Genomic DNA, 18,681 nt, shown 5'->3' with positions numbered 1-18,681 from the left:
ATATATATATATATATATATATATATATATATATATATGTGTGTGTGTGTGTGTTAATTTGCATAGATTAAAAAAAAGATTGATGGTTGTGACATGTGTTGAATCTCTAAGTCTTCTCTTTAGAATGCTCTAAATGGTGCGTATAAAGGAAATAGATTTAGACTAAAAAATGTAAACGAGCAAAATTATGCTTTAATAAAGTGACTCGGGATGACCTTAAGACAAGACATTGAAACGAAGGTATGAAGGTACGGCAATGCAGCCTAGTCCAGGCTGAGGAGGATTGAGACTGCGAAAGATGCAACAAAAGTAAATGACTTTTACCAGTTTCTTGAGTGAGAGGTTGGATCCAAAACCCGAACTCTAGTTTTTTAATTTACCTTTTGTCTAAAATATCAATTTTGATACGGCAATTATTTTTGTTATGTTCCCTCAAAGATTCATACTTAAAATCCAGATTCTTCACTCACTAGTTTCCAATGATATATAATATGAAGGCAAATAAACATGATATTGACTAAATCAGACTGTAACAACATCAACTAAGTTTAACAGTCTAAACTAAAATTAAGACCTTTGGCTCCTTCCTAAAGTAGTCCAATCAGTTGGCAATTTCTAGTGGATTAACACACATAACAATAAAGTTGGAGCAACAGTAAAGTTTCTCCGTGTGGCCAATAGGTCACGGGTTCAAACCATGGAATCAGCCATTGATGCTTGTATAAGGTTAGCTCTGTCTATATCACATTACTCGGGTTGCAGCCCTTCCTCGGGCCCTGTGCGAATGCGGAATGTTTTGTGCACCGGGCTGTCCTTTTTAAGACGCATAACAGGATAACAAACCAAAGGATAAACCATGGCAGCAGAAAATCCAGCTCAATATTAAGTGTTTCTCCACCTTTAATTTTCCAATCAAAACATTGGATCATTGCACAAGTGTCCTATGCAATATTGGTGTTGCAAGTCCAGCACCAGGGCATCCTCTCCTTCCTCCACCAAATGGCACATAACAAAAGTTTTGGCCTTCTTTAATGGCCTCCAATTCATCAGGCTCGATCGCAAGGTTCTCGTTTAAGTTAAGATATCTCTTTGGTACAAAATCATCTGCATCAGCCCATGCATTTGAGTCCCTATTAACCGCGTAAAGGTTGACTACAAGCCTAGAATCTTTAAGTATTTTGTAGCCATTGATCTCACAATCTTCCCTGCATTTTCGGAACACTAAGGGCAACGAAGGATGTAACCTTAGAGTTTCCTTGACAACAACTTGTAGATAAGGAAGATTTTATATATCTAAATCCTCAACCAATCTGTTTTTACCCCAACTATTCTGTCAATCTCTTGTTGCAGCTTCTTTATGGTTTTTGGATGGTTTAGCAACTCCGCGAGCGCCCATTTCAAAGCAACACTTGTTGTATAAGTTCCTCCCAAGAACATATCCTATTAAATAAGGCTAAAAAAGAAGGGGAAGTTACATATTTGGCCGCTCGATCAAAAATATTTGTATCTCCTAGCCAATATACATTTGTTATACACTAAATATACATAATATATACATTTTCCAACTATTATTTTGGAAACTGCCTTTCAAACAGGACCTTGAGAGGTAAGCTATAGAAGTACCGCTAGTTAGGGAGCGAGCTCCTACTTCACTGTCTGATGAAAATGGTGGGGGGCTTATTTAAGATTCAATTCATAAGGTTAATTTTATGTTATCGCGAGGCTTTGGGCGGACGAGTATTTAAGTTAATTTCTATAAATAAATAAAAGAACCATCAACTGAACCTATCATTTTTAGATAGAGCATAGGTATATATATGTGAAAAGTCACTAAAATTTCAACAATTATTAAAATTTCAAACATAAAGGTTGAACGCGTCAAATTTAAGTCGTGGATCCATCTTTCTAAGGAGATGATTCTTACCAAGAAAAGACCCTTGATGCCATTTCTAGTGAGCTTTATCTCAGTATTTTTATCCTCTGCAATTCCCAGAAGAATATCCATCATATCTTTCTTCTCTTTACTTCTAGCGCGCCTTTCCTCTTCGTGTTTCTTGATTATCCAATCCATAAACTTATCAAACCTAAGCAACAACGCTTTAACCTTTCTTCCAACTCCAAGAAGACCATATTTCTTCAATTGGACCAAACACTTCACCTAAGCTCAACTGACCTGAAAGTAATGTTATTCCCTTAGAGATTTCTCTTATCTCCGCGCTCTCATTGACATTAGTTGAGGTTCTTGTGCTCATGATTATTTATCATAGCCATAAGTTGATTTCCAACATCACAATCCTCCCCTTGTTCTGAACACTTAGCAAAAAATTCCAATAATTTCATCATTTCCTCCTTCCTAACATCAGCAAATTTAGTAATCTGTTGAGGGGAGAGAATCTCTGTCATGCAAAATTTCTTCATAAAAATCCAATACTTGCTATAGTCCAAAGTGGAAAACAAGGTGTCTTTGTAAATTTAGTACTCTTAAGAGCCAAATTCTGGCCTAGTAGCAAAATTGATATCATTGGTCATACAAATTTCTTTTGCTATGGCGTCGTTCGACACTATATATGATGATGATGCACCAGCATGGATCAACATGAATGGTCCATAGTGCAATGCTAATTTCTGAAACGACTGGTGTAACACTGAACCAAGAAGATACATATGACCGATGATTGGTAGGGGTGACAATTTGAGCCCAAACCCATTCAATCCGCCTAACCAACCAAGAGATTAATGGGCTGGGCTATAAATATTTTAGCTAATGGGTCATTTTGGGTTGAGCCCAAGTTAATCCATTAGTTTTTATAACTCATTCTGACCTATTAAGTATCCCGAATACAACACATGAAACTCACTCAAAACAAAAGGATCTCAACCCAACTTATCTAGAAATTTACTTAGTTGCCTCAATTTCACTTTTTTTTTTTGGATTTTTAATTTTCTATCTTTTGTTTTTCTGCATAACCCTACCCCCTCCGCCTCAAAAAAAAATTTACTTTTTTTTCTTCGTATTTTCAATTTTCTGCACCACCACTCCCCCTCTCCCGGCCACGCAAACCCCCTTAAAACGTTTTTTTGTATTTTCAATTTTCTGTTTTTTTTGTTTTTCTACACTACCCTACACCCTACCCCTCCGTGCAAACCCCCTCAAAATTTTGTTTTTACTTTTTTTTTTTTTGTATTTTGTAATTTATTTATTCCATCCTTCCTGATTTTCTATATTTCTTGATCAACCAATTAGATGAAGAGGAGTAGGGTTGGCAAACGGGCCGGTCAGATCAGATATAAGTGGGTCAGAAACAAATAATGTAAGAACGGATAAAATATTCGATCTGAGCCATATTTAATAATTGATAAAAAAAATGGGTTAATTAACCATATTATCCATGGCTTCTTAAATATAAATATTTTTTGGTAGAATTCCTAGTCTTCCAAACTTGAAGAGTCCCAATTTGAGTCTTTGCAAATATAAAAGTTAAACCTATTCGTTATCTATTTTTTAAGTGGATAATATGAATCTTTTCCGATTCATATTACACTCATTTTTAAAAAGTTCATTATCTAATTAATTTTTTAGTGAATAATAATGGATAACTGTGGTTTTTAATCCATTTTGTCAACCACTAAAGAGGAGTTAGAAATGGAAGTGATCATTTATGCACGTTTTATTTTTTAATATGAGTAGGAAAGGTTAGTATAGATTCTATGGAGGAAGCAGACCTAGAAACAGATAAAGGTACATGTCTTAGAATTGACGTTGCATTCCCACATAAGTTAAGGGGAGGTAATACAGCCATCTTACTACTAAATCACTACCTTAATCTTCGAGATTTTTTCGATGATCTATATTACCCGGATAAAGTAGCAGATCAAAATCCTAAAGCAAGGGTGGAAGGATCATCTGACCCTAGCATGATCCTCTATCGGAACAAGCTGATAGAGAAGGTTGGACTTATCGAGGGAGGAAGTGAGGTTTTCAACCGAATCGGGCATCCTCCACAATCCATTTTACATAACACTCTCAGCCGTCCAAGAAGACCACATATCTTTCTCTTTATACGCAATATTTTGAAAGGCAAAAAAAGCAATCGGCTATATGAATTCTCACTGCCAATCATCCTGTCTTATGTAGAAAAAGACTTGTATCTATTCAGCGGATACATCAAACTACTTGAAATGTCTAATTCTAACCTTAACTTATTATAACTTATCCACAGTTGATTAAGAAGTACTTCCCGCACGATTCAAAGAAAGAAAGCTAAACTTAAATTATATTTTTTCTCCGGTACATATTGTATAGGTCAAAATTTGCCCTAAGAGAATTTAGCACAATGAGAAATTAAGAAAAACGATGTGACCGAGGTCAACTAGTAAACAGTGAAACTCGTAGCCGGAAAGTTAACAATGGTCGAGGTCGAGCACCAATGACAGAGTACTAACAGCTAATTTTTGTAATAAGATATCAAAGAGAATATTACATTGAATATTCTCTGCACTTGTACTATTATAGTTGACTAGGGATATGTCCCATATAAATAGAAAAGGAGATAAGGGAATAAGGCTTGTAATATTCATTTGGATAAGAACACTTTTTTGAGAAGAAGACTTTCTCTCTAGAAAAGATATAGATTCTATATTTTTACTAAGATTCCATCATCCATTGTCTCATACATTTCCATCAGATCCGAAAATAGTTCCAATATCCTAAGATTTGTTTGTCATTTATCACTGTCAGAGAGAAGAATTATCCACCTCATTCAATATTGGGTGAAATATTCTTCATTTATACAAATACCATTTATTGCAATTTATTGCTTGATGCTCCTCTATTATTGCTTAAATCTTTTAGAATATTAAATGCACACTGCTTTTAATTCTTCACAAGTGCTATCCCACATTTTCATACCAACTAATTCTAAATCTAGAGATATTATTATTAACTGGATTTAACTCTTTATTATACAAGATTTAATAATTTAACCTAAGGTTTACACTTTCGTCAAACAATTTGGCGCCGTCTGTGGGGATTCCCTAGTTAAATTTTTAGTTTCTTCAAGATTTATAACTATTATGGGTTGCTCATAAAAAAACACGGAACAAAGCTCCCTTTTCCTTGTACACACAGATCTGACATGACAGGTAACAGAGAAGAAAGAATGAGAGCAGTGGTAGACCTCACCATCAATTTTTTAAACTCCATCAATGAGGTTCTAAAATAGAAGGCGAGGACATGATGCCTAATGCCTCTCCCAGGCGAGGTGGGTCGCCTCTCCCTCAAGACAGTATTGCAACGTCCTACGGTAAAGGAGCTTCCACGTCCACAACGGAAGAGACACCACCAGCAGTGAAAAATCTCCTTGAGACTTGGCTAGCTAACACACTAACTAGCATCCTCAACAAGCCCGCCCAGGAGACAGTACGAGAAAATGCAAGGACTTGCATTGCACTGATAACGGTCGAGCAGCATGGCCCTTTCCCTCCGATAACAGATATTACTCACACTATTAATAATGCTGGCGACGACACCCTCACAACCATTTTGAAAAATATGGAGGAAATGGAAAACGAGAACAAGGTGCTTCGGGACCAAATGAGAGAGCACCAAGAAAGAGTCGACCAAATATCGGGTGCCTAGAAACTCTTTCCAAAATGAGATGTTGGTTGTCGAACAACCATACAGTGATAAAGCCGCCCTACATGTCATACCAAAGACCTTTAAAATGTCGTCCTATCTGAAAATATATGATGGTACGACTGATCCTGAAGATCATGCGACTCACTATGTCACCGCTGTAAAAGGCAATGACCTCGCCAAAGAACAAATATCCTCCATCTTGTTGAAAAAGTTCGGAGAGACCCTCACTGAAAGAGCATTAACTTGGTATTCACAGCTGCAGGCGCATTCCAACAAAACATTCGAAGAGATGTCCGAAAAGTTCATAACGGCCCATGCTAGGGCCAAAAAAGCAGAGGCAAGAAAGAACGATATATTCGACATCAAATAATTGCCCGTAGAGGGATTGAGGGACTTCCGAGCTCAATTCAACCGAGTAAGGATGGACTTACCAAATGTATCGGAAGGAATGTCCGTAGTAGCTTTCCAAAACGGGCAGAGCAGGAATGGCTCAAGGGCAACCTGAAAGTTATTAAGTCGGCTTATGAAATATCCTCCAACCACATGGGATCAAATACTTAATGCCTACTATGCCGAGGTCCATGTAGACGAGGATGACCTAAATGGGCCAACCCATCAACTGACCTCGGTACAGGCCGAGTCAAAAAAGGATCTAAGAAATGATGTCAAGAGGGACCTCTCAACTCCACGACCTAACCCAGAACGGCATTAGCTGTATATCAGAAGCGCCATCATGGCCCCTACCGCCACGAAAAGGACCCGCCTAGACCAAGGACAAGGACTCACCAGAACTAGAGAGGTATTCCCTCTTTGTTATCTGCTCACAATTTTTTTTTGTCACCCTAAAAAATAGTCTACGCATTGGAAAAAATCGGACCAAAAGTAAAGTGGCCACAGAAGATGAGGTTAGATCCAAGCACCAGAAAGTCAGATGCCCTCTACGAGTTCCACCAAGAGAGAGTTCACATAATTAAGGATTGCATTACCCTAAGACAGGAGGTTGTAAACTTGCTTCGCCAAGGATACCTCAAAGAATTACTGAGCGACCGAGGGAGGACAAATATTGCCCGAGGACGTGAACAACACCAGGGACCTCCGAAACTACCCTCACCGACCCTCACCATTCAAATGATCATCGAAGGCGGTGACAATGCTTCAATCAACAGCGTGAATTTCACCACAACACACAAGCTTAAATGGGGATCACTCACGAACAGTATGACAAACTCGAAGAAAGTATCATCTTCGATAAGTCAGATACCCACAGTTTGGTTTTCCCTCATTATGATGCCCTTGTTATCACTTTACAAATATTATATACATATGTGAGATGCATTATGGTGGATGATGGAAGTAGTACATGCATTATCCACTCTCGAGTACTTGCACAAATGAAACTCGAGGATAAGATTGTGCCATGTTGCATCACGCTGACAAGTTTTAACATTGCAGTTGAACGAATATCTGGGGAAATCACACTCCCCGTTCTGGCCAGCGGCGTCACTCTGGAAACCACGTTCCATATTATGGACTAGGACACAGCGTAAAACGCCATAATAAACCGGCCCTGGATACACGCCATGAGGGCCATCCCCTCCAGCTCGTACCAAGTTATCAAATTTCCAACCCCTTGGGGAATATTTAGCATACGAGGAGAATAACGCACATCTCGAGGATGCTACCGCATTATCCTGGATTGTACAACAACCCAACAAACAAAGATCAAAGCAAAAAGAGGCATAGAAATTAACAGGGCTTAGGTCGAGCTGCGATAAAAGAGAAGACGTCATCAGAGATCCCAAAATAGTAGAGGCCGTAGAATCAATCATAGAAGACCTCGACACCGTCCAACTTGATGACAACAACCACAACAAGAAAGCCTACATCAGCTACAAGCTTCAAGAACTAGGTAAATTCCATCAATTCATAACTGATAACGCGGACTTGTTTGCTTTTTGCCATACAAATATGCAAGGTATCCCAAAGGAGATTGCTATACACAAGTTGAATGTCGATCCATTCCACCCCCCGGTAAGGCAGGTTAAGCGGAAGTTCAATTCCTCTATAAATAATGCAGTGCGCGAGGAGGTCAAAAAACTATTGGAAAATGGCTTCATCAGGGAGTTGAAATACCCCCAATGGGTCACCAATGTGGTCATGGTGAAAAAGAAAAATGGGAAGTGGCAAATGTGCGTATACTTTACAGATTTAAACAAAGCATTCCCCAAAGATTCATTCACATTACCTCACATCGACCAGCTCATTGATGTAACGGCCAGGCATGAATTGCTAAGTTTCTTATACACCTACTCGGGCAACAATTAGATCCTCATGGAAAAAGATGATCGGGAGAAAACGACCTTCATCACCCATCAAGGAAAATACTCCTATAGAGTTATGCCTTTCAGACTGAAAAACGCAGGGGCGACATACCAAAGGTTGGTGACAAAAATGTTCAAGGATCGACTCAACAAGACTATGGAAGTCTACATAGATGACATGTTCGTCAAGTCCAAAAGGAGAGAAGATCACATCGGTCACTTGAAAGAAGCCTTCGATATACTCAGGCGAAACGGAATAAAACTCAACCCCGAAAAGTGTGTACTCAGTGTGACCTCAGGAAAATTCTTGGGTTTCTTGGAGAGGCAGCGGGGCATTGAGGTCAACCCCGACCAAATTAAAGCCATAGAAGGAACACCCGAGCACTTAATTGCCAAAAAACAAGTTTAGAGGCTGACCGACCATGTCACCGCCCTGTCAAGATTCATTTCGCGATCATCCGACAGATGCCACAAGTTCTTCGATGTACTCAAAAAGGATAACGACCTCCAGTGGACCTCTAAGTGCGCCCAATCACTGAGGCAATTAAAAGCTTACTTGTCATCACCACCACTGCTTTCCAAATCGGAACCCGGGGAGTGCCTCCTCATCTACCTCGTTGTATCCGAAATAGCGGTGAGTATGGTCCTGGTCCGCGAAGATAAAGGTACGCAATCTCCTATCTACTACATTAGTAAAACATTACTTGACGCTGAGACAAGTTAGCCCCACCTCGAAAAATTAGCCCTGGCCTTGTTCAAAGCCTCACGAAAACTTAGACCCTACTTCCAGTGCCAACCCATCTCGGTAGTCACCACTCTCCCCTTGAGAAGTATCCTTCATAAGCCCGAGCTATCAGGCGGGTTAGCCAAATGGGCCATAGAATTAAGCGAACATGATATCATATATCAACCGCGAATAGTGATAAAATCACAAGTTCTTGCCGACTTTGTCGCCGACTTCAACGCAAAAATAATGCCCAAAGTTGAAAAAGAAGCCACCATTGCTTCTCCACAAATACAATATCTATGGATTTTGTACATTGACAACGCTTCCAATGCGTTAGGATCCAGATTGGAACTTGTACTCGAAGTCTCGACAGGTGAAGTAACTCACCAATCCATAAGGTACCCAGACATGACTAACAATGAGGCCAAGTATTCGGCCGTTATTGCAGGGGCGAGATGGGTTAGACTACGCTGCGATTCTCAGCTCGTCATCAACCAAGTCGTAGGGACTTTCGAGATCAAAGAGCAAAGGTTATAAAAATGCCATACCGAAATCTGTAAATTGCTTCCCGGGTTTGATGAATGTCAGCTCGACCAGATTCCTCGGGCACAAAACATCGAAGTAGACCGCCTCGCCATATTAGTGGCAACCACCAAAAACATAACCGGAAAAGGAAAGGTGGTCACCCTCCTCCACTCATCGATAAATCAAATCAAGGTAAGGACCTTAAATTTAACTTGGGACTGGCGCAACCGTATTGTTAGATACTTGCAGGATGGTGTACTCTAGATGATAAAAAAGAAGCCAAGAAGCTTCGGATGCAAGTAGCCAGGTACAGTATCATTCATAATGACCTATACAAAAGGACATATGGGGGTCGCCTAGCGAAATACCAAGGCCCGAATCAAACATGGCGTATCATCAAAGAAGTCCATGAAGGACACTACGGAGCTCATTTTGGTAATCGAGCTCTAGTAAGATGTCTCATACGGGCAGGATACTACTGGCCCACCATGAAAAAAGAGGCCGCAAAATTCGTGAAAAAATGCGAGTAATGCCTAAAATATGCCCCAATGATCCACCAAGCAAGCGAGCACCTCCACTCCGTTACTTCCCATTGGTCGTTCATCAAATGAGGAATGGCATCGTCGGCCCCCTCCCCACGGGGCAAGGTAACGTACCATTTCTTTTGGTTTTGACTGACTATTTTTCTAAATGGGTAGAAGTAGGAGCATTCGCCCAAATACGCGAACAAGAAGTGATCACCTTCATATAGAAAAACATCGTGTGTCGCTTCGGCCTCCCCATAGAGATCAGTTGCGACAACAGACCCCAATTTACAGGAAAAAAGGTCACCGATTTTTTTGAGAAGAAAGGCATATCAAAAGGATACTCTTAACATCATATCACCCCGCAGGCAACAAATAAGCAGAATCCTCCAATAAATCAATACTGAACATCATGCAGAAAAAGCTCGAGGACGCCAAGGGACTATGGCGGGAGTTACTACCAGAGGTACTTTGGGCCTACCAGAAAATGCCGAAGACAAGCACGGGAGAGACGCCCTACTCATTACTCTATGGGACGATGTAGTAATACTAGTCAAAGTCGGAGTCGAAGCAGGCCAAGGAACGACGAAGTCGAAGAACAGAGATATATGGCCTCCATAAGGATGATCGCCCAAAAGCAACATGCAGAATGCTATTACAACAAAAAAGGCTAAGTTCAGACCACTCAAGGTCAGGGACAACGTGCTCAAAGCTAAAACACAAGCCCCGCGAGAAGGCAAATTAGAACAAATTGAGACAGCCCATACAAAATCATGGCAACAACAAACAAAGGATCATTCCAACTAGAAACGATGGAAGGAAAACTGCTACCAAATAATTGGAATGTCGCCCACTCAAGTTTTTCAACATTTAAGAAAGAGTGTTCTCCAAGTCGCACTCTTTTTCCCTCACTTGAGTTTTTTCCCAATTGAGTTTTCTCGAGGAGGTTTTTAATAAGGCGACAATAGGGACACTTCAAGTTGGAAGTACGAACGGATGGAGGTACAGGATGGTCAGTTCATTACCCAACCTCTCAATACTACTCCAGGTCGACCAATGAAGGAACTAAATAGACTGGGACTGGGATGCCAACTGACACTAAACAGGCGGACTGGAATGCCAGCTCGAAAAACATGTAAATTTCTCTAATATATGTGAATAAAGCACAAAATGCATGAAGTTCGCCCATATTTTTGCCAAAACCATGTTGCCTCAATACCTACTCAGCCTCAGGCCATAATTAAACAAAAGTTGCATTCAAGCTCGCTCGAATTAGCTTAAGTACGAATTATATTCGACCTCGTTCGAATTAACACCCATCTAGCCCCCAGCCATAACTAAACAAAAGTAATATTCAGCCTCGCTCTAATTAACTAAACAAAAGTAACATTCGACCTCGTTCGAATTAACTAAGTAAAAGTACACTCGACCTCGCTCAAGTTAACTAAGTAAAAGTGACATTCGACCTCGCTCGAATTAACTAAGTAAAAGTTACATTCAACCTCACTTGAATTAATTAAGTTACATTCGACCTCGCTCGAATTAACTAAGCAAAAGTTTCATTCGACCTCGTTCGGATTAACTTAAGAAAAAGTTACATTCGAACACGTTTGAATTAACTTAAGTATGGGTTACATTCGACCTCATTCGAATTAACTTAAGTACGAGTTACATTCGACCTCGTTCGAATTAACACCCATTTAACCCCCGGCCATATCTAAACAAAAGTTACACTCGACCTCGCTTGAATTAACTAAGTTACATTCGACCTCGCTCGAAATAACTAAGCAAAAGTTACACTCGACCTTTCTCAAATTAACTAACTAAAAGTTACACTCGACCTCGCTCGAATTAACTAAGCAGAGTACATTCGGCCCTCGGCCGTAATTAACTAAGCACAAGTTACATTCGATCTTGTTCGAATTAAAACCTATTGTCATTCGGTTATGATCAAAAGTGAGTTCTATTTCGACATCATTTAATATACATAAAATACGTTTTTCACGATTAAGGTGACCAAATGGCAAAACAAAAGAAAGAGGCATATAAACCTGAGAAAGAAAGAAAAAGTCAGATACAAGCAATGAAAATGGCATTTCATACTAAAAATATGTTCTTTACAAAGGTTAGAACAGATGCCCACAAAAATATGTGCAAAGTTTACAAGCTAATAGAAAGAAAAATAACTACTCGCCGCCTAACCCAGCAGCGCTATCTGCAGCTCCATCTCCACCCGTATCTCTATTATTGCCATCAAGATATCCATCCTCGTACCAGGCGTCCTGCTCTATCCGATCCACGCCCTCATTCTCTTCGCCATCACTGGCCTCTAGTATAGTGAGGTCATAGCCACAAGCGACCTGAGCTATACGAGCCTTAGCACGAGCATCCTCGAAGTCGACCTCAGAAACTTTCCCTGCCATCATCAAATCTCTAAGTATATCCAGTTGGGCCTCAACGTGAATACACTTCTCATACAAATCCACGGAATATCGGGAAAATCAAAAGTGTGAAAAGAGGACGGCTGAGCCAATAATTGTGCCTTCTCAGCCTCGAAAATGACAACTTCGTCACCAAGGCTCGAAACCTCTTTCTCTAGCTCCCCCGTCTGTTCATTGAGCCTCACTTATTTGAGATTGGCCATTTCTAAATCACTCTCCTGCTCAGATCGAAGAACACGGATTACGGCCTCCAAAGCCTCCACTTTTATCGAAGTCGCCTACCGAGCCAATTTAGTCTTCTCTAAATCCGCAGTCTTCTCGGTGACCTCGCCATTCAGAGCATCCACCTTGATCAAGAATTATTCGAGCTCGGCCCGCAGCGAAACCACTTGGGCGTGAAGATCCGCACATTGGGCCTTAATTCCCTTGCTTACCTCGAGCTCTTTTTCTTTGTCTCTCAACACCCATTCGAGGATGCTGCACTTGCTGATGACTCTCATCAACTCGTAATCTTTCTGTGTCACCTCGCTCGGATACCCTAAAAATTGCCACTCTCGCCAAACCACTTGCAGATCTCACGATGCTTATTGTGGTATTCACGGTACTTTTGCTCCATCTTCTGAAAAATAGTTTTGTGCCTCTCCTCTTGGCGATCACTCTCGATCTCCAAAATAATGGTCTAAAAAGAAAAAATAAATAGAGAGAGGAAGAAAACAAAAATCAACCAAAAAATAAAGTGCAAGGCACAGAAATTGAAAAGGTCGTAAAAATTTACCCTAAGGGCGAGGCCAGCTATACCTGTCGATAGGGAAGCATCGTCTAGTGTCTCGAGAGTTTTTCCCTCCACAACAGAGAAAAGAGGACCTAAGGAAAGGACCATGTCCTCCGTGTTTACCAGCAGGTCCCAGTCCATAGGGACCACAATGGTACGAGTGGACCCTTCCAACCTTACTTCAACCCGAGTAAACCCCTCGCTCAGTATCCGCACCTTATTGGCGTCAAGATCGGAGCCCATTTCATAGATATCCTCAACAACACCCTTATCTCTCTCATCGGAGACCGAAGGAACGTCAGCCAGCCTCGAGGACGACGGCTCATCTCGAAGTATGATACCCACAATTTCCACAAGTGGCCCACCAACTCCAACCTCGTCATCATGGAAAGTTACGCCTTCCACGACCCCCCTGATAGTGAGACTTCAGATGGTAGATCTGCATCATCTTCAAGCATGATGGTGGCCAGCTCGCGATCACCCCTTGAAGAATTTACGACTCGGATTATCCCATCGATGATGTCCATCGACCTCCTTTTACGAGAGATCAAACCTCCTCACTTGGTGGCGACTCCTCATCTATTAAATAAAGCAAGGGAGAGGCCGGAGTTTCTAGTATTGATGTAGTCGATGATCGAGCCGACCTAACCGCAATAGGAGGCGGAATGGAAGTAGACAGTCGGACAGGCCTGGCCATGGTCATAGTAGGGCAGACTCCATTGTAGTATTCCTCTTGCAAAATGCAGGAGCATGGGCCCTCGGCCTTCTCGAGGATCCCTAGGCTGAATAAAAAAAAGAAAAGGTTAAAAAGTCTATCCCCACAAAATAATGAGAAGCAAGCGACCAGAAGGCCACGACAATAAAGATTTAAACAGGTAAACTCACCGGTCATAGAAGGCGCATGCCCGAACTTCTTGATGAAGGCCGGCCATTCACGAATCCCCACTGGGTAGGAGAGAATCCGTCTCACCCAATCATGGATATCATCGACCAAGGGAGGGGGTATGGTCTCACATACAAAAAGAGAGCAAAATGTCAATACGAATGAAATTAGCGGAACCAACACATAATACAAAAAGAAGACAGAGAAAATGGGAGAGTTTCTTACGGGCATAGTTCCAAACCTCGGGGAACCCGCTTGCATTGACCACCACGTCCTTTGTTTTGACGTAGAAGTAATTGAGCCAAAACTGGCAGTTTGCCTTGTCGTCCATCTTCACCACTAGACATTTGCTACTCCGGTGGCGAAGATGTAGCATCGTCCCCCTATGAAAGCTAGGGTCAAAGAGGTGTATTAAGTGGCAAAGTGTCACCTCGACCCCGACCAACTCCGCATACTTCGTAATCATGCGGATGAGTTTGTAGATATATGGAGAAAGTTAGGCCTGACAGACGCAGTAATAGCGGCAGAATTCCTTGGCCAATGGGAGGATAGGAAAATAATAACTGACATGGAAATGGTACACGTAGAAAGCACAGTACCCAGGGCGGTGTATTTGCACGACGTCGTGCCTAGCTGGAACTAGGTCTATGTGGGTAGGAATTTTGAATTTATCCCTAAATTCGTCAAGGCCCACCTCTTTCATCAACGACTCCGAAACCTCAGGGTCGTCTTCAGGCACCTTTGAAAAATCAAATCTGTCTTTGTCACTACGAGGAATTATCTCCTCCACCGTAGAAAGGTTTTCGTCTTCAACAACAACTGAAACGCTATCATCATGGGGAAGCATGCGCACTACCAAAGAAACATGTTCAGTTGCCCTACCAAAACTAGAAGATATGTTAAGCATCTTTTCTTGTTTATATAAAGAGAAGATATAAGCACATAAGAGTCATGAGTAGCAGAAGTCACTAGAATCGGTGAAAGTAAGAATGTGGGAGTAAAGGCAACGAGAGCAAGAACTCTGAATAAAGAAGGAAGAAAGAAACACAGGGATTCAATATCTAAGGGTGTAAAGAATAAGGCAAAGGGTTTCATATCCCTATTTATAAGAATTCAGGCACCAATATCGAGAAAGCAAACTCTCAATGCCCAGTGCAAGTATCGAAATGGTAAAGTTACGAAAAATGACACAAGGCATCGAGAAAACGCGCAACAATGATGGATGATGTCATGACATCATTCTGAATCGACGTGACCCAGGTTGCGGCTCACAAAGGGCCACATTGCTACCATGTATGAAATGCTACTATTCGACATGCTCGCTTAAATTTCTCAACCACAACTGACAGTCCGCTCATCGAGGTCATCTAGGTTCGGCATCAATAAGTGGAGAGACTAACTGTATAGGTTAAAATTTGCCCTAAGGGAATTTAGCACAATGAGAAATTAAGGAAATGATGCGGCGAGGTCGACTAGTAAACAGTGAGACTCGTAGCCGGGCAGTTAATGATGGTCGAGGTCGAGCATCAAGGACAGAGTACCACCAACTAGTTTTTTTTAATAAGATATCGAAGAGAATATCCCATTGAATATTCTCTACACTTGTACTATTAGGGTTGATTAAGGATATGTCTCATATAAATAGAAAAGGAGATAAGAGGATAGGGCATGTAATATTCATTTGGATAAGAACACCTTTTGGGAAGACGACTCTCTCTCTAGAAAAGATACAGGTTCTACCTTTTTACTAAGATTCCATCATCCATTGTCTCATACTTTTTCCATCAGATTCGAGAATAGTTCCAATATCCTAAGATTTGTCTGTCATTTATCATTGTCAGAGAGAAGAATCATCCATCTCATTTAATATTGGGTGAAATATTCTCCTTATTTACATAAATACCATGTATTGCTATTTATTGCTTGATGCTCCTCTATCATTGCTTAAATCTTTCGGAATATTAAATGCACACTGCTTTTAATTCTTCACTAGCATTATCCCACACTTTTCATACCAACTAGTTCTAAATCTAGAGATATTATTATTAACTAGGTTTAACCATTTATTACACAAGATTTAATAGTTTAATCGAAGATTTATACTTTTTGGTCAAATACATAATTACATTTTCTTGAATGCTTAGACGTTTTTGTAAACTCCATATGAATTATAATAGTGTCATGTGTTGTTTGTAAACGGGGATGAACCAGTCTAGGTTTAGTAGACGTTTGGACATAAGAATTGTAAAAGTCAAAAAAAAATTGAATTTTTTTTAAGTGAAAATGGTATTTGAATGTAGAGTTGTGTTTGGACCTAAATTTCAATTTGAGTTGTTTTTGAAGTTTTGTGAGTGATTTGAGTAAAAATTTTAAAAAATAACTTTATGCGGTTTTTCAAAATTTTGAAATTTTTTCAAAAGACATCTTCAAGTAAAAATTGGAAATTTTATGAATAAACGCCGATTTCGAAAAAAATAACTTTTTTTTTTTTGGAAAATCTTCCATCAAATTGTATGTCCAAATGGTCACTTAGATTGCTCAAAGCAAAAGGCCAAAACCAATCTAAATTAGATTGCAGAAAGTACAAGACTATGGTAGAAACGACACTAGGTAGCCACTTTAAAGAGGTGTTATTTAATCATTAACGGGTGTGTCTTGAAGTTTAGTTTTTCAGTTTAATTTTTTAGGACAAAAATATCGCGAGTTGTCCTGAAGTTAAGATTACTAGTTTAAAATTTCAAGATAAAAATAAATACAGGTCAATCTCTAAATAATATCCTTGAGAATATTTATCCGTACACAAGATTATGGCAGCTGACCAATAGACCAAAATGTTGTTCAAGGCCCACTAAAGATATCCTGACGCCAGATTTTAAAAAAATTGCTTACCAAATTCTTAACGTTTACCAAAAAATTTCAACATTGTGGCTGAATTCCTGGTGCTTTAAAATTCTGGCGATCGCTAGAATTGCTAACGTTCCTTTCCAGATTCCACGTGTGGGATTGCACTGAATTTATTGTTGTTGCCAGAATTGCCAACGTGCTCAAAGTTAGTCCATGAATAAATGAATCTTCTATGATAAAGTATGGTATAAATCTTATACTACCTTGTCATATACATTTCTAAACATCGAAGCTCTTTTCTAATCAAACATTAGTCCAAATTTTAGATCAATGGGCTAAAGTTGCAGAAGAAACTGAACTGCCAATAAATAGTTTTATGATCGAACTTTAGACCACTAGCTTCAAGTTGTCAACAACTGATTGCCATAATTTTTCATTCTACAACTGAGCTACCTATAAAAAATTTATGACCAAATTTTTAGATAACTAAGTTCTGTGGTAAAATTTTTAAGGTTTTGGACAAGTGTCTTAGCCATTCTAAAAGGCTATGTTAAGTGGCAAAAGAAGTGTAAAAAGTGGCAAACTTGATCCGTCACGTTCTTGTCATGCACAACAAAGTAACATGCAATTACAATTATAAATAGCCATCATTTGGCTGCACAATTCATCCACAATCAGGAGTGATTTTCTACTTAGCCTTCTTCTCTTTCTCTCTTAGCTTCTCTCATTTCCAATTTTTCTTATAAATTTTCTTTGTCCTATTCTCTTTTCAATCTTGTTGGATTATTGTAATATAAATATTTAGCGGATTCTTGTATTTTCTAAATAAATAGAGGTAAGCTTGTTTAATCCTAGAGAAATATTTCACACTGCTGAAATAGTTTCTTAGGACAGTGCCCAGCACGATTCAAGCTAATTCGTGTATCTACTTACAAAGAATATTGAAACAGTATATTATTGAAATTCTTGCTCTCAATTACTACAAGTTCAATTTGTCAGGAACCGATAGCCATAAATTTTTCATTCTCCGACTGTGAAGTGCTTAAGCTATATCTAAAAAACTTCTTAAAACAAGGATAAAATAGAAAGAGTGGCCTTAAAAAGGTTATTTTAGAAAATAAGCCTTTACAAAATATTAGAAAAAGATTTAGCACAGAGTTTTTTTTTGGGAAAATGCATAAGTATCCCCTTGATTTATAGCCGGATTTCCAATTACACACTCTACATTTGCGGGATTTTTATTACCCCTCTGAATTATTTTAAAGTCAAATAAGTTCACCTTTAAAGTACCACAACCGAATTTCCGTTGGGCAGTGAACCACACTCACTTGACACATCAGATTTCATTAAAAAAAAAAAATTTAAAAACCCTTTTTCCCCTTTCATTTCATTTCATTTCTCTTTTCTCTTCCTTATTACTCCAGTTACCACCAACAAACCGAAATAATAAATATTCATTCATATTTTTCTTTTTCTGCCACTACGCTTCTTTAATGGCTATTATGGTAGAAGATTTTCAGATGGTGACTATAATTGGTGATTGTGGATGGCATAAAAATGATGGAAGTTATAATTAGAGGTGAGAGATGATATATAATATGAGTATAAGTGTGTCTGCTAGGTTAGAAGAAGACTTTTTTCAGTTAAAATTTTAATACCTCCATTTTTCCAGGCGTAGAAAGGTTTTTCAATAATAAATTCCCCTCTGAATGTTTTCCCCCAAATCTGAATATATTTTGCTTTGCTTATGAATAGATCTTTTTGAGAATTTAATTTGTGCGTGAAAAGGATAGAAAGAGGAAGAAGAAAAACAAACTAAATGAAAGAAGAATGGTTAGACAAAATCATCGCCGAGTGAATATCTGCCGGAATTATAGAAGAAACGAAAAAATAAGAAAAAACAAAGAAAAAGGAAAAGGAAAAGGGGGGGAAAAGTAAGAAATTATATATCTCACTACAACAACAACAACAACAACCCAGTATAATCTCACTTAGTGGGGTCTGGG

The 18,681-nt window shown here is 39.5% G+C and overlaps 1 pseudogene; it reads right to left on the bottom strand.

Moving 5' to 3' along the window:
- Window positions 1–601: 601 nt before the first annotated feature.
- Window positions 602–12,158, bottom strand: LOC142165494 (3,9-dihydroxypterocarpan 6A-monooxygenase-like; annotated as a pseudogene).
- Between the last annotated feature and the right edge of the window lie 6,523 nt (window positions 12,159–18,681).

This window comes from Nicotiana tabacum, chromosome 10 (genome assembly GCF_000715075.1).
Source record: "Nicotiana tabacum cultivar K326 chromosome 10, ASM71507v2, whole genome shotgun sequence".
NCBI classification, from domain to species: Eukaryota; Viridiplantae; Streptophyta; class Magnoliopsida; order Solanales; family Solanaceae; genus Nicotiana; species Nicotiana tabacum.
Note: the sequence above shows the minus strand (reverse complement) of the source record. Positions and strands in the feature narration are given on the sequence as shown.